Source organism: Antechinus flavipes, chromosome 5, assembly GCF_016432865.1.
Source record: "Antechinus flavipes isolate AdamAnt ecotype Samford, QLD, Australia chromosome 5, AdamAnt_v2, whole genome shotgun sequence".
NCBI lineage: Eukaryota > Metazoa > Chordata > Mammalia > Dasyuromorphia > Dasyuridae > Antechinus > Antechinus flavipes.
In genome coordinates this window covers 237,870,416-237,883,051 of record NC_067402.1, presented here as the reverse complement: position 1 = coordinate 237,883,051, position 12,636 = coordinate 237,870,416, and the positions used below count along the sequence as shown (strand labels likewise).

The 12,636-nt window shown below is 33.3% G+C and overlaps 1 protein-coding gene across 4 annotated transcripts in view; it reads left to right on the top strand.

The window, feature by feature from the left end:
• The window catches only part of PTPRR (protein tyrosine phosphatase receptor type R), a 394,529-nt gene that overhangs the window by 327,072 nt on the left and 54,821 nt on the right, over positions 1-12,636 (top strand). The gene's annotated exons all lie outside the window — the stretch shown is intronic.

Here is a 12,636-nt window from a genome sequence, read left to right as displayed (position 1 = left end):
GATGATCAAATGAAAAAAATGTTTTTAAAGCACTTGCCAAATCTAAAAAGCATTGCATAAATGCTATTACCATTTTCAGATCATAGATATAGAATTGGGAAGATAGCTTCAAAGTCATCAGATTCAAAACCCATTTCATTGTTCAGTAGTTTCAGTTGTCTCTTACTCCATGGTTTGCCATTTCCTTCTCCAACTCATTTTACAGATAAGGAAATTGAGGCAAACGGGATGGAGTGATTTGCTCAGGGTCACATAACTAGTAAGTTCTGAAGTCAGATTTGAACTCAGGAAAATGTCTTCCTGACTCCAAGCCCTGAGCTCTATCTACTATGTCAATGAGCTGTTTCATTATTTTACACATAAAGAAATTAAGATACAGATGTTATATGCCTTGCCCACAGTTCATGGACACATGATTTGAACTCAGATTTTCTTGACTCCACATCCAGTACTCTGTCCACTCTCATAAAAATAAAATTGTAAAACTTTAAGTTTTAGCCTAGATTTAAGTGTTAGCCCAGATTTCATACATCCTTCAGAATACATTGAGATCAACATATACATTCATCACCTTTCCAACACTTAGATCTTATTATTTCTCAATTGCCAAACTATCTCCATCCCATTTCAATACTCCAGTCCTCAGAATTGAAAGATGTGCCACCTCAAAAACCCTGAAATCTAAAGTCCTGCTTTCTGGCCCCAGCTTCCTGTCATTCAACTCTCCCATTTCCTATACACCCAAAACTTATTCTTTGTCCTTTCTGTACTGTCTGGGCTTTTGACTCTTGCCTACAATTCAAGTCTATCTCTGGCTTCAGTAGTCTAGAATATAGCACTCACCTGATTCATCTATTTGCTAGTAAGCATCCCTCCCTTAATTACTCACTAGAGCAATCCTCAAGCCTTTATGACCCGCCCCCCCATTAATCAGTTTCTCTATTTTAGAGCTTCTGAACTTTATTTTGGCACGTCATAACAGTGGACTGATTTCATCTACTATAAATTTCATACTGCTTAATCTTAACTGAGCTTTCACTGCATCTCAATTATCCTATTATTCAACTCAAGTTCCTATTTACAATCTCAACAGATGATCTCATTGTCTTTTTTTCTGACACACTCAAAGCCATCAAAAAATAAGTTCTTTCACCTCCTGTCCTCCATATTCCCAGATGTATCTATGTCTTCACCCAATGACTCTTCTTTTTCTCCTGGCTCAAAGAAACAAGTATCACATCATTCCAAGGCTTCCCTCTTCACTTGTACCTTTGATCCTATGATTTCTTCCCTCAACCATGTTTTATTTAGCACTGCATCAAGCATAGCATTTTGCTCAAAGATTTATACTAAACTAATAAAGGATAGATTCAACTGAGTTGAATATATCAAGTATACTGAAACATTTGTGAATATTTCAGTATCACACTATTTGACAAGAGTGTAAGTTAGTTTGCATTAATGCAACATCCTTTTATATATATAGACTTTTTATACTATATTCTAATTGCCTAATAAGTATGAGAAATAATATAACATTTAGTAGTCTACAAAGTATGATTCTTACAATAACCTGAATTCAAGAAGACAGTTTGTCGTGTCTATCCTTTCTTTCTTCCTTCCTTTCTTCCTTTCTTTCTTCTTTTTTTTAATCATAAGTGTGACTTTTACATTATCAACCCATTAATAAACATGCTATTTCTTAAGTACCTAACATATGCTAGGCACTGAACTAAGCACGAAGTAAATAAATACAGATAATCTCTGCCCTCAATGCCCTTCCCTTCTACTGGATTAAATGATTAGTATGTCAGAGACAGGATTTAAAACTGAATCTACCTGATTCCACTGTTAGCCCTTTATCTGCTACACTCCCTTATAGTGTGTAGAAATAGATATAGATGGAGAGAGGGAGAGAGACAGAGAGACAGAGAAAGCATGGCAGAGAAGACAATTGAACCCCAATGCCAATAGCATTTATAGAGGACAAAATATAAAGACAAAAGAGAAGAGGGTCCAGGATAAATCCTTCACTAATAGTCATACTTAAAGATGTGGGAGATGGTTGACCTTGCCAAAAAAAATCTAAGAAGTAGTCAGATGGGTGGGAAGAGAATGAGGAAAAAATATCCACAGGGAAACTAACAGAGGACAAAGTTCCAGGAGAAAATGATAGTGAATAGAATCAAAAACTATAAATAAAGGATGAAAATTAGGAAAAAGTCATCAAATTTAGCAATTAAGAGATAATTTAGAATCTTAGAGAACAAAGTTTCAGTCAAATGACAAGTGTCTGAAATTAGATTGCAAGAGTCTAAGATGTAAATAAGATTGATAAGAAAGTGGAGACAACTAGTAGAAATGATTCTAGTATAGATGTTAGCAATTTAAGGAAAGAAAGACATAAGATGAAGGGATGGCAATATTAAATGAATGCATGTGTGCATGTGTGTGTGTTTGTAAAGAATGGAATAATCCTGAGCATGTTCATAGTAAATGAAACTTTATGATCCTACTGTTTAATGCCAATAATTCTGAAGTCATCAAAATAGCTGACATTTCTATAGTCTTGAAAATTTATAATTTTGCTCCTTTCAACAGCCCAAAGAAATAGGTCATATAAAAATTAACATTCCCATTTACAGATGAAGACAATGAAGTTTGGAGAGGTCAACCCATGATCACACAGATAAGCATCATAGGCAGAATGTGAATCCTCTTTCCATTATTTCACAAGGTCTCTCCAAAGTGAAATTCTGTGGTACAATTTCTTACCAAATAGTGTTAATAATTTGACTCTGTTGTTCTATTATATAAAAAACAAGTCAGGAGATTTATTTCATTATATGGTCTGTCATTTACCATTCAGTCTTTATTTTTCTTTTGAATATTCTGAAACAAACCTGGTTTATAGTATAGTATAGAATACCATCTTTTCTCTTCTCTTTCTCCCTTGGAACTTTTCTTTCCCTCTAATTTCCTTCCCTTTTCTTCTCATTTCCCCTGTCTTTCTTTTCTTTTTTTTCCTTGCTCCCTTCTCTTTCACCACATAGCTAATGTTTCTCTCTTTTCTATTCCCTCTCTGTCACTTCCTCCACCTCTGATTCCTTGACTCTGATTGGTTTCATATCTTTTGTTTTTCTCTATTCTCTTTTGGTCTACTGTATCATTAATTACTTCTAGGTCTGTCTCCATCTTAATATATTCTTTTAAAGATACCTTATAAAATTCATGATACTGTCTTCATAATTCTTCCAACCATTTTTTTTGTAAATTGTTGTGAGATTGTATTCTTAAAGTATATTCTCATATTTTAGCTTCCTGAATTTTTTTTTAATCTCATGAATTTTAATGGAGAAAAATAAGACCAAATTACTACTTTATAATCTATTTACCTTAATAATGTAGGTGTGTAGGGAGCAGAAATGTAGTTTTCCCCAAACAATTATTTTGTCATGTTGCATATTTATCAATAAATAAAAATCCAAAGCAATATTTATCAGACACAATATTACTTAAGAATCTTAGGATATTCATCATTGTGGAAGTCTGTCATGAATTGCCTTCCTTTAATTTGTCAGCATAATGGTACATATTAATTTTTTTTCTATTCTGTAAGATAGAAAAATAAGAGTCATTAGATCACTTATAATAGAGTTTCAATCTATCCGAGTAAGATGTATCAATAAGTTTCTATCACACAGAGTACATAAATGACATAAATTATAATTATATTTATCTGCTACTATATTTAATAGTATATTAATAATAATAGAGGCAATGAATAGAGTACTGGGCTTGAAATCAGAAACTCATGTTCAAAAATTAAAATCCAGTTTCAGACACTTTGGTAGATGTGTGAACCTGGTAGAAGTGTGCCTTTTGCTAGAAGTGTGACACTTCATCCTATTTGCCTCAGTTCCTCATCTATAAAATGATATGAAGAAGGAAATGTAAAACCATTATAATACTTTCACCAAGAAAACACCAAATGGGATCACAAAGAGTCAAACACAACTTATAAGTCTCAACAACAATAATAGCAATACTAAATTACAGAAAGGTTTCAGCATGAGTTAGTGGAGGAATTTATTTCAACAAGAGTTCCTTGGGAAATAAAATCACAGATCACATAATAATGCTTAAATTTATATATAAAGATAATTGCTATTTAGTTAAAAAAATCTTCAAGGTTTATAAAATGGTTTGTTTGTCACAATTTTGAAAGGTAGGTTGCATAAATAATTTCATCCCTATTTTACATATAAGGAAATTGAGACTCAAAGATATCAAGGGATTGGAACAGATTCACAAATAATACATGTCACAGCTGGTATTTGAATCTAAATCTTTTTTTCTCCAAACTCTCCTCTTCATTATTTTTTTTTCAACATCTGTCTTGGCCTTCTTGGTTTAGCCTTGATGATTTAAATGGTGGTTGTCTTTTTTTACCACTGCCATTACCAAGTCCATTTGTCATTTTGGCCTTACCAAAGTACGTTAGTACTGTTAGTGTGTGTTTAGAAGTTATATTAAGTCAAAACTTTATTAATGACTATACCTTTGCAAAGGCCAAGTTGTAACAAAATTCCTTCATTTATCTATGTTCTAAGTGGGACAAAGAAAAGAACTATATTGCTCAATTGGCCAGTTCCAGTTGCAGCTCCTATCCCTATTCCCAGAGGTTGTAGTTCTTCATTCTTGAAGACGACCATGACATCAGGGAGATGATGCCATAACATGCAAGTGAATTAGATTCTTTCCCTTCCCTTACATCAGTTCAATATGGTATCACACACTTAGCATACCTTATGGTCCAATCCCTTGACCTCTTTGAGTCTTAATTTCCTCCTATGTTAAATGTGGATGGAATTATTTATTCTATTTACTTTGCAAAGGAATGTAAATTTTGATCACTGAAACCTCTATCTTAGGGTTTGCAGGCAAGGACCATGGCTTAAACCCAAATTACTTTGGCTCTCCTTGATTGGCCAATAATTAGTCCCAGGTCAAGCCTCACTTGGTCATTGTTTGGACCTTGATCAACTAACTTAGAGTAAATGTAAATAGCAATTGTCTCTGTTTTGGTCAGAAGCCATGAAGTTTTTCCCTCTCAGATTTATGTGTGTGTTGTATACATATTTACACATATATGCACACATACACACACATATACAAGATAAAGGAGATCAGCCTCTGCCTCCTTTCTTATTTAGCCTTAATCACTGATTGGGCAATGCCTCACTCAAACTGAGGCCATTAAAGACCTTAGCTTAAAAAAGCCAAGGCCTTCTACTATATCCAAGGTTATTTCCAGTCTTCCTGATCTATATCTTGCCACTGAACCTAGATAATAGTTTAGGAGAAAGTAAGATTGGTGACTTTGCACATACCACTTTCATTTAAATCCAGCTTACTTTCATGTCATGACATTATTTTTTCAGTGTCATAGACCTCTTTGAGAGCAAAGGATTAACAAGTGGAACAACAATTTCTCAATTTTTGCAAATACATCAAAACTTCCAGTAACCTTATAAAACTATATATTCTTAGCATTAAAACTAAGTGGAGATTTTTAATTATGTCTATATCCCAGAGATAGTATAAAACAGTAGAAAGAGTACTAGGTTTGGAGTTAGGAATACATGGATTTGGATCCTATCCTTGAACCCATCTATGTGAATGTGTGAATTAATTACTCTTACCCTCACTTTCATATCTATAAAATAGGAAAACTATTATCTTTAGTATCCTTCTCAGTGTAGTTGTGAGGACTAGATGAGATAATTTGTCTCCAGCACTTTGCAACATTTAAAGTCATCTATTTTAGGATTAATGAAGCTTTTTCTGTTTGTTTCCTTTTAAATTTTTAAGGGCAGACATGAGAAAGAGTCCTTTCATATTTAGCCTCTTGCCTTTCAAAATGCCTTTCAAAAACATACATACATTGAATTAATATGTTCAAAACATTATGATTTATATCTTTCCAATATATCCTGCTGTATGTAATTTCAAAGCATCAATGCCAATGATAGTTGTTGAAGTAAATATGGGGGCAGTTTTCCTTGTTGACATCTAATGAAATTTCATGGTATGTCTAGACTGTCCAGAAATGTGTAGATGATATTATAAAGGAAATACAGAAATGTCACATATTCAAACAAAACAGAGAGAATAATAGCTTGAAAGAAATGTTTAGTTGTTTTCAGACTATGAGGAAACTGAGTGTTTACCAAAGTTGCATTGACTTTCAATTAGTATTTACAGTCATTGTTTTTGAACAGAAGGTTGTCATTTCCTCCTAATTTAGAGGGAGGAGAAGGAATTCTTAGGCTTAATGTTCTCATAAATTATCTTGACATTTTTGTAAGAAATTTTTGGCAGAAAATATACCATATTTTCTAATTTTATTACCAAGATTTTCTTAAAATTTTGAAGGAGAAAAAATGGATGGAAGAAAGATTCTTTTTTGTCTTTAAAATATAAATTTTAGAAATTTAAATATTTGAATTACTTCAATCAGACAAATAAGAGAATTCCATTAGAGCAAAACCAAATGTGCTAAATGTTGGTACTTCAAACCAAATGTTCCAAATGTTAGTATTTCAAGTATTTTTTAAAATTACATTACACTATTACTAGAGAAAAAATGTTGGCTAAAATCTACAATGCTCAAGAGAGATCAGTCCAAGCAAATATTCTACACAGAAGTAGAATTTTTAAAGCAAACCTCAATACAATAGTAGTCAACTGAGGAAGAAAGAACTTAGAGGGCTAGTGACCTCACTATTCTAGAAAGTATCTTTGAGAAATCCAGAGAAATCTAAGATATTCAAGAAATCTTTTAGGGAAACAATTGATATTTACTTTTAAATATTTAATATAGTTTACTTTTCTGTGATTTTGTTGTGGTAGTGATGAGGACAATGCAGATGCTCTTCTGGGCGAGGCTGCATTGTCCTCATCAGTAGATGCTCATTCTACTAATACACAATTCAACCCATCTACACCTTAGATGTGGTCTTCATGCTTTTGCTATGACTAAAAAAGTCATAGCTCTGATTCATTTCCTCATGAGCCTTTCTGTTGCTTGGAAAACTCAATGACTTTCTAGCTTAGTAGGACAGGTTAATGTACTTTTCTAGTGTAGCTCTGAGAACCCATATTTACCTTTGTATCACAAAGGATCATGAGAGAAAGACTTTAAGAATAGGAGTGTAATCTCTTTTTGATTGCTCTTCTGAATGAAATAAATAATGATCTAGGTATCATTAGTTACCATTATTACATCTTTAAGAAATAAATAATGATTTTTAACCTGGTATGCACAGGATCAGAAGATCTATGAACTTGCTTGGGAAACAATTACATCATCATTTTCACTAACCTAAAACTAAAATATAGTATGGCCTTCAATTATGAATGTAGAAAAAATATTATTTTGAGAAGTAGTGACCATGATTATTTACTAGCTGACATATATATATGACGTATGTATACACACACACACCCCTCCTGATATATACCCCCTGATAAATACTAGCTTCCTGTATGTCCCACAAACAAGACATTCCATCTTTTGACTAAAGGCATTCTCTCTGAGTATCCCCCCATGCCTGGGGCAGGGGATTTACATTATTTCATCCTCCATTTATACTACAGGAAGCCTTCTCTGATCCCTCTTAATGTCCAGTGTCTTCCCTTTGCTAATCAAGTTCTTATTTTATGTAAATTTGCATTACACAAGCTCAATTTTATATAAAAAAATTCTGAAAGAAGTTCACATTAAAAAACAATAAAAAAAAAAAAAACATGCTGTTAACTTCAGTGCATATGTTTTCTCTTTGCTCCTGCCCCTCAGTTCAGCCCTTGGTTTCTCACCTCCTCTCCACTCAAAAAAAAAAAAAAAAATCCTCCAAGACTTGTAGAGAGATTGCCACTGCCATCTCCCTGGATCAAGGACTTGAAAGACAGACTTCACTTGACTTAAAAGTCAGTGCCCCAGATGACTGTCTCTGATCCCTATTTTCTTCCTCCTGCCCTCAATTCTCCATTCTCAGCCCCTATGTGACCTTAAACCATCTGCTGAACCCCTCTCTTAGTGAGTGAGTGGCTTCTTTCCTGCTTTCTTCCCTCCCTGCTTTCCCCAGCTCCAAGGGCAAGTCTGCATTACATAAATATAAAAATTGTTTCAGTCGATGTCTATGGAATGATCCACTTAGGTGTAGTAAGAACTATCTAAATGCTCTACTTATCTTAAAAATCTCTTGCTTTGCATATATTTGTTTGCACATTATATTATAAACTCCTCATGGACAGGAGCTATGTTTTGCTTTATATATCCCCTTAGCACAATGCCAGGTAGAATGGTAGGTACTTAATAAATGTTTATTGATTGATATAAGCATGAATCCTGCCCACATAACTATTCAGCCCCAGTGATCTTTTCTCTCTTTGAATTTCTTTTACATTTAATGATTATAATATTTATTTGCTATTTAGCAGAATCTGTCTCATATTTTCACATAGGTTTTTTTCATATTGCATTTTCCCTGCAATGTCTAATATAATGCCTTAAATATGTCAACAAATTTGTTGATCAATTGACAATTACAGAATAAATTTTGGTGAAACCATAAATATTTAATATACTAAAGCCATGCAAGAACTCAATAGAAAGTAGTTCAAACCATTTGACTCCTTCTAAAAATGCAGTTCCTCCAGGAGTGGATACTATAGGTACACATGGAAACACAACTGGAGAGTGTGCTGGCAATGCTGAATCACTTCGTTATTACAAATCAGCCAAGCTTTATAAATATATATATATTTAGATAACATTCTATTATTTTCAGAGGAAACGGGTAACTGTCTCTTTTAGAAATGTTAGAATGCCAAAGACTGGGCAAGTTGACACCCTCTGGTGTTAGATGATGTTTAAGTTATGATAAAAAAAAATTTAAATAGAAATTTCTTGTGTGAATATAAATTAACATACTGGGGAAACTGTTTTTCCTATTTATTTTCTCATGCACTTTCCATATATGATGGAAAGAAGAATCTTTTTGATTAGTATTTCTCTTCCATGAATGAATAATGAATTTTGTCACTTTCAAACCTGTTTCATATTTAAAAGAAAGTGTTACTAATTTATTTTATCTGAAAGACTCCTGAACATTTCTTTTGCCTTTGATATGTAAGGAAGAGAAGGACAGAGAAGAAGAGGAAGAGGTTAATGAGGAGAAAAAGAACAAGAGTCCATTCAATTCAACCACATACCTCCATAAAGGGTGGGGGGTGGGGAAGAAAAAATAAAGCAGTCCCTGATGTCAAGACGTTTATATTTTAGTAGGAGAGATATTTAAATACAAAATGATTTCAAGAAGTAAAAAATAAACATTGATCAAATACTTATTATATGCAAGCAATTGTGCTAAATGCTGAGTATAAGTGGGGAAAGAGTCAAAAGACTCAAGAAGCTTGCTATCTAATGGGGAGATATCATGCAAATGATGAAATTCATGTCTGCCACATTAAATGATGAAATTGAGTAGAGCAATTGATACTAAATATTGGAATTCAGCCATGTGATGAATTCACAATGGCCTTTCTCCTTTTCCAAAAGATTTTTTTTTAATTTATCATAAGAGGTTACAAACAAAATGAAGAGATAAAATAGGCACTAGGAGTGATAAATATGAAATATACTTGGGAGAGCCTATAATTAGCAAAGAAAGGGGTTTTAACAATTAAGAACAATAAAGATAAGTTCTCCAATAGAACTCACAATTAACCAAGAGAAAGAGTATACACCTTGAATTGGAGATATACCACTGACTAGCAGGCTAAATTCATAGAGGAGTATTGGCAGGCTAACCCAAAAGGGATTCAAAAAGATGAGCAGTTTTATAGGGGAAATTTAACCTTGGGGGTTTGACATCATAACTTGGCTATCTGATTGGATACAGTAAGGTGGGGTTACACAAGAGCTCCACAGAGGTTAAGACTGATCTCCATCAGTGTTCATCTCTGCTTGCCTCAGGAAACAATCTTATCAGTACTTAAGGCCTTCTCTGCCAACCCCACCTAGTTACCCAGGACCTCATCACAAATATATGGCTAAAACAAATTGATGCTGAGTGAAACAAGCAGAACCAGGAATCCATTGTATACAATAACAAGCAAGAATGTATGATGATCAACTATGAAAAAGTTGGTTCTTTTCAGTGGTTCAATAATCCAAAGCAATCCCAATAGACTTTGGATAGAAAATTCCACCTATATTCCAGAAAAAAAAACTATAGAGATTGAACATAAATCAACACATACTATGTTACTTCTTTTTTCTCTTTTCTTTTTCTTTCTCATGTTTTTTCCCTTTTGCTCTGATTTTTCTCTCCAAAATGATTCAGCAATATGTATTAAAAATAATTAATTTTAAAAATATATTTATAGAGTAAAAAAATCCCAAATATATGGATACAATAAGCTTTATATAAGATAAATAGTAAATAAATGAAAGGAAAGACACTAGAAGTAAGAGAAATTGGGAAAGGCTTCTTATAGAAAAGAATTAATTAGAATCTTGGGTAAGGGGGTATTGAAAAGATCATGAAAGATTTTATGAAGACTTAGGTACCACATCTGTATTTTGAAGGAGACTAAGAATTATAAGAAGCAGGAAGTGTGTGTTGGGGGTACTTATGCAAAGGCATGGAGATTGCCAATATAATTTCTCGAAACCCACACCATTTAATGTGATTTAGTTTGGTTATGAAATAGCCCAGGCAATAAAATTCAAGACAGCCGCAATGAGGAAGATTTAGAATTTATTTGGTACCGAGCTCGGGCCGGAATGGTCGAATTCCGTCCCTTTACAGAACTAAAGACAGCCTTATAAACATTTTTTTTTGTTGGGCTTGTTACATTGTAATCTGTGATTAGCATTTTACAACAGGAGGGTGGGAGCAGATATTCTAACATAGATAGATCAGTATCTCCCTCCCCTTCCCCCCCCCCCCCAGTACCACCCACCTGGAGCAGATGCCCTTAAGGGCATTGTTGAGCTGGTCTTTTGAAATACAAAACAAATCCCCAATCTAACTAAGCAAACTTTCTTCTGCTGGCCCAAGGCGGAAAGGAGGGATTTGTCCATTTCAGTTAGTTTGATATTAATAATCCCTTTTCCCTCAAATTCCCTGGCATGGATCCTTTTATAACTTTTCCTTTTAGTTCTTCAATCAATTGAATAATTTTCTTCCTTTCTTTCTTCCCCATCTCCTCAGAAGAATAAGCTATTGCCCAAAATGCATTCTTTACATAAAGAATTCTGTTTCAAAGAATGGAGAAGAATCAAGGAGAAGAGGAATATTAACTAGTTGATGATAACTGGTTTTTATTTAAACATTTTCCTTTCCCTATAATCTACTTCTAACAAGTTATTGAATCATTTATTTTTTATGTAGGATTATCAGTTTGTTTTAAAAATTTATTTATTTTTAATAAACATTGCTTTATGGAACATGTTGGGAGAGAAAAATCAGAGCAAAAGGGAAAAACCATAGGAGAGATTTTTAAAAAACAGAAAAAAGAAATGAACATAGCATGTGTTGATTTACATTCATTCTCCACAGTTCTTTTTCTAGATGCAGATGGCATTGTCTGTCCAAAGTCTATTGAGGTTGCTTTGAATCACAAAACCACTGAGAAGAACCAAATCTTTCATAGTTGATCATTGTACATTCTTGTGGTTATTGTGTACAATATATTCCTGGTTCTGCTTGTTTTGCTCAGCATCAGTTCATGTAAATCTTTCTAGACCTTTCCAAAATCATCTTGGTCATCATTTTTTATACAATAATAATATTCCATTATCTTTATATGTCATAACTTGTTCAGCCATTCCCTAATTGATGGGCATCTACTCATTTTCCAATTCTTTGCTACTACAAAATAGTTGCTACAAACATTTTTGCATATGTGTCCTTTTCCCTTTTTTATAATTTCCCAATAATGGCACTGCTGGGCCAAAGGGTAAGCACAGTTTTATAGCCCTTTGGGCATAGTTCCAAATTGCTCTTGAGAACAGTTGGATCATTTCCCAACTCTACCAACAATGTATTAATGTCCCAGTTTTCCCACATTTCCTCCAACATTTATCATTATCTTTTCTTGTCATCTTAACTAATCTGAGAGGTGTGAGTTGATATCTCAGAATTGTTTAAATATGCCTTTCTCTAATCAATAGATATTTGGATCATTTTTTCATATGACTACAGATAGCTTCAATTTCATCATCTGAAAATTGTCTGTTTCATATCTTTTGACCATTTATCACTTGGGGAATAACTTGTTTTCTTATCAATTTGACATATGGGTATGTGTTTTATCAGAAGGTATGCATTGACTGTAAAGATTTTTTCCCAGTTTTGTAATTCCCTTTTAAGGAATAGGCAATAAGGAAACAAAACTATTACTCTTTGCAGGTGATAAGATGATATAATTAGAGAATCCTAGAAAACCATACAAAAGCTTACCTCTTATCATGATTCATAAAGCAATATGTATTAAAAAAAAGAAATTTTTAAAATTATTTATAAAGAATGTTTTTGCACAAACAAAATCAACAGAAAGATT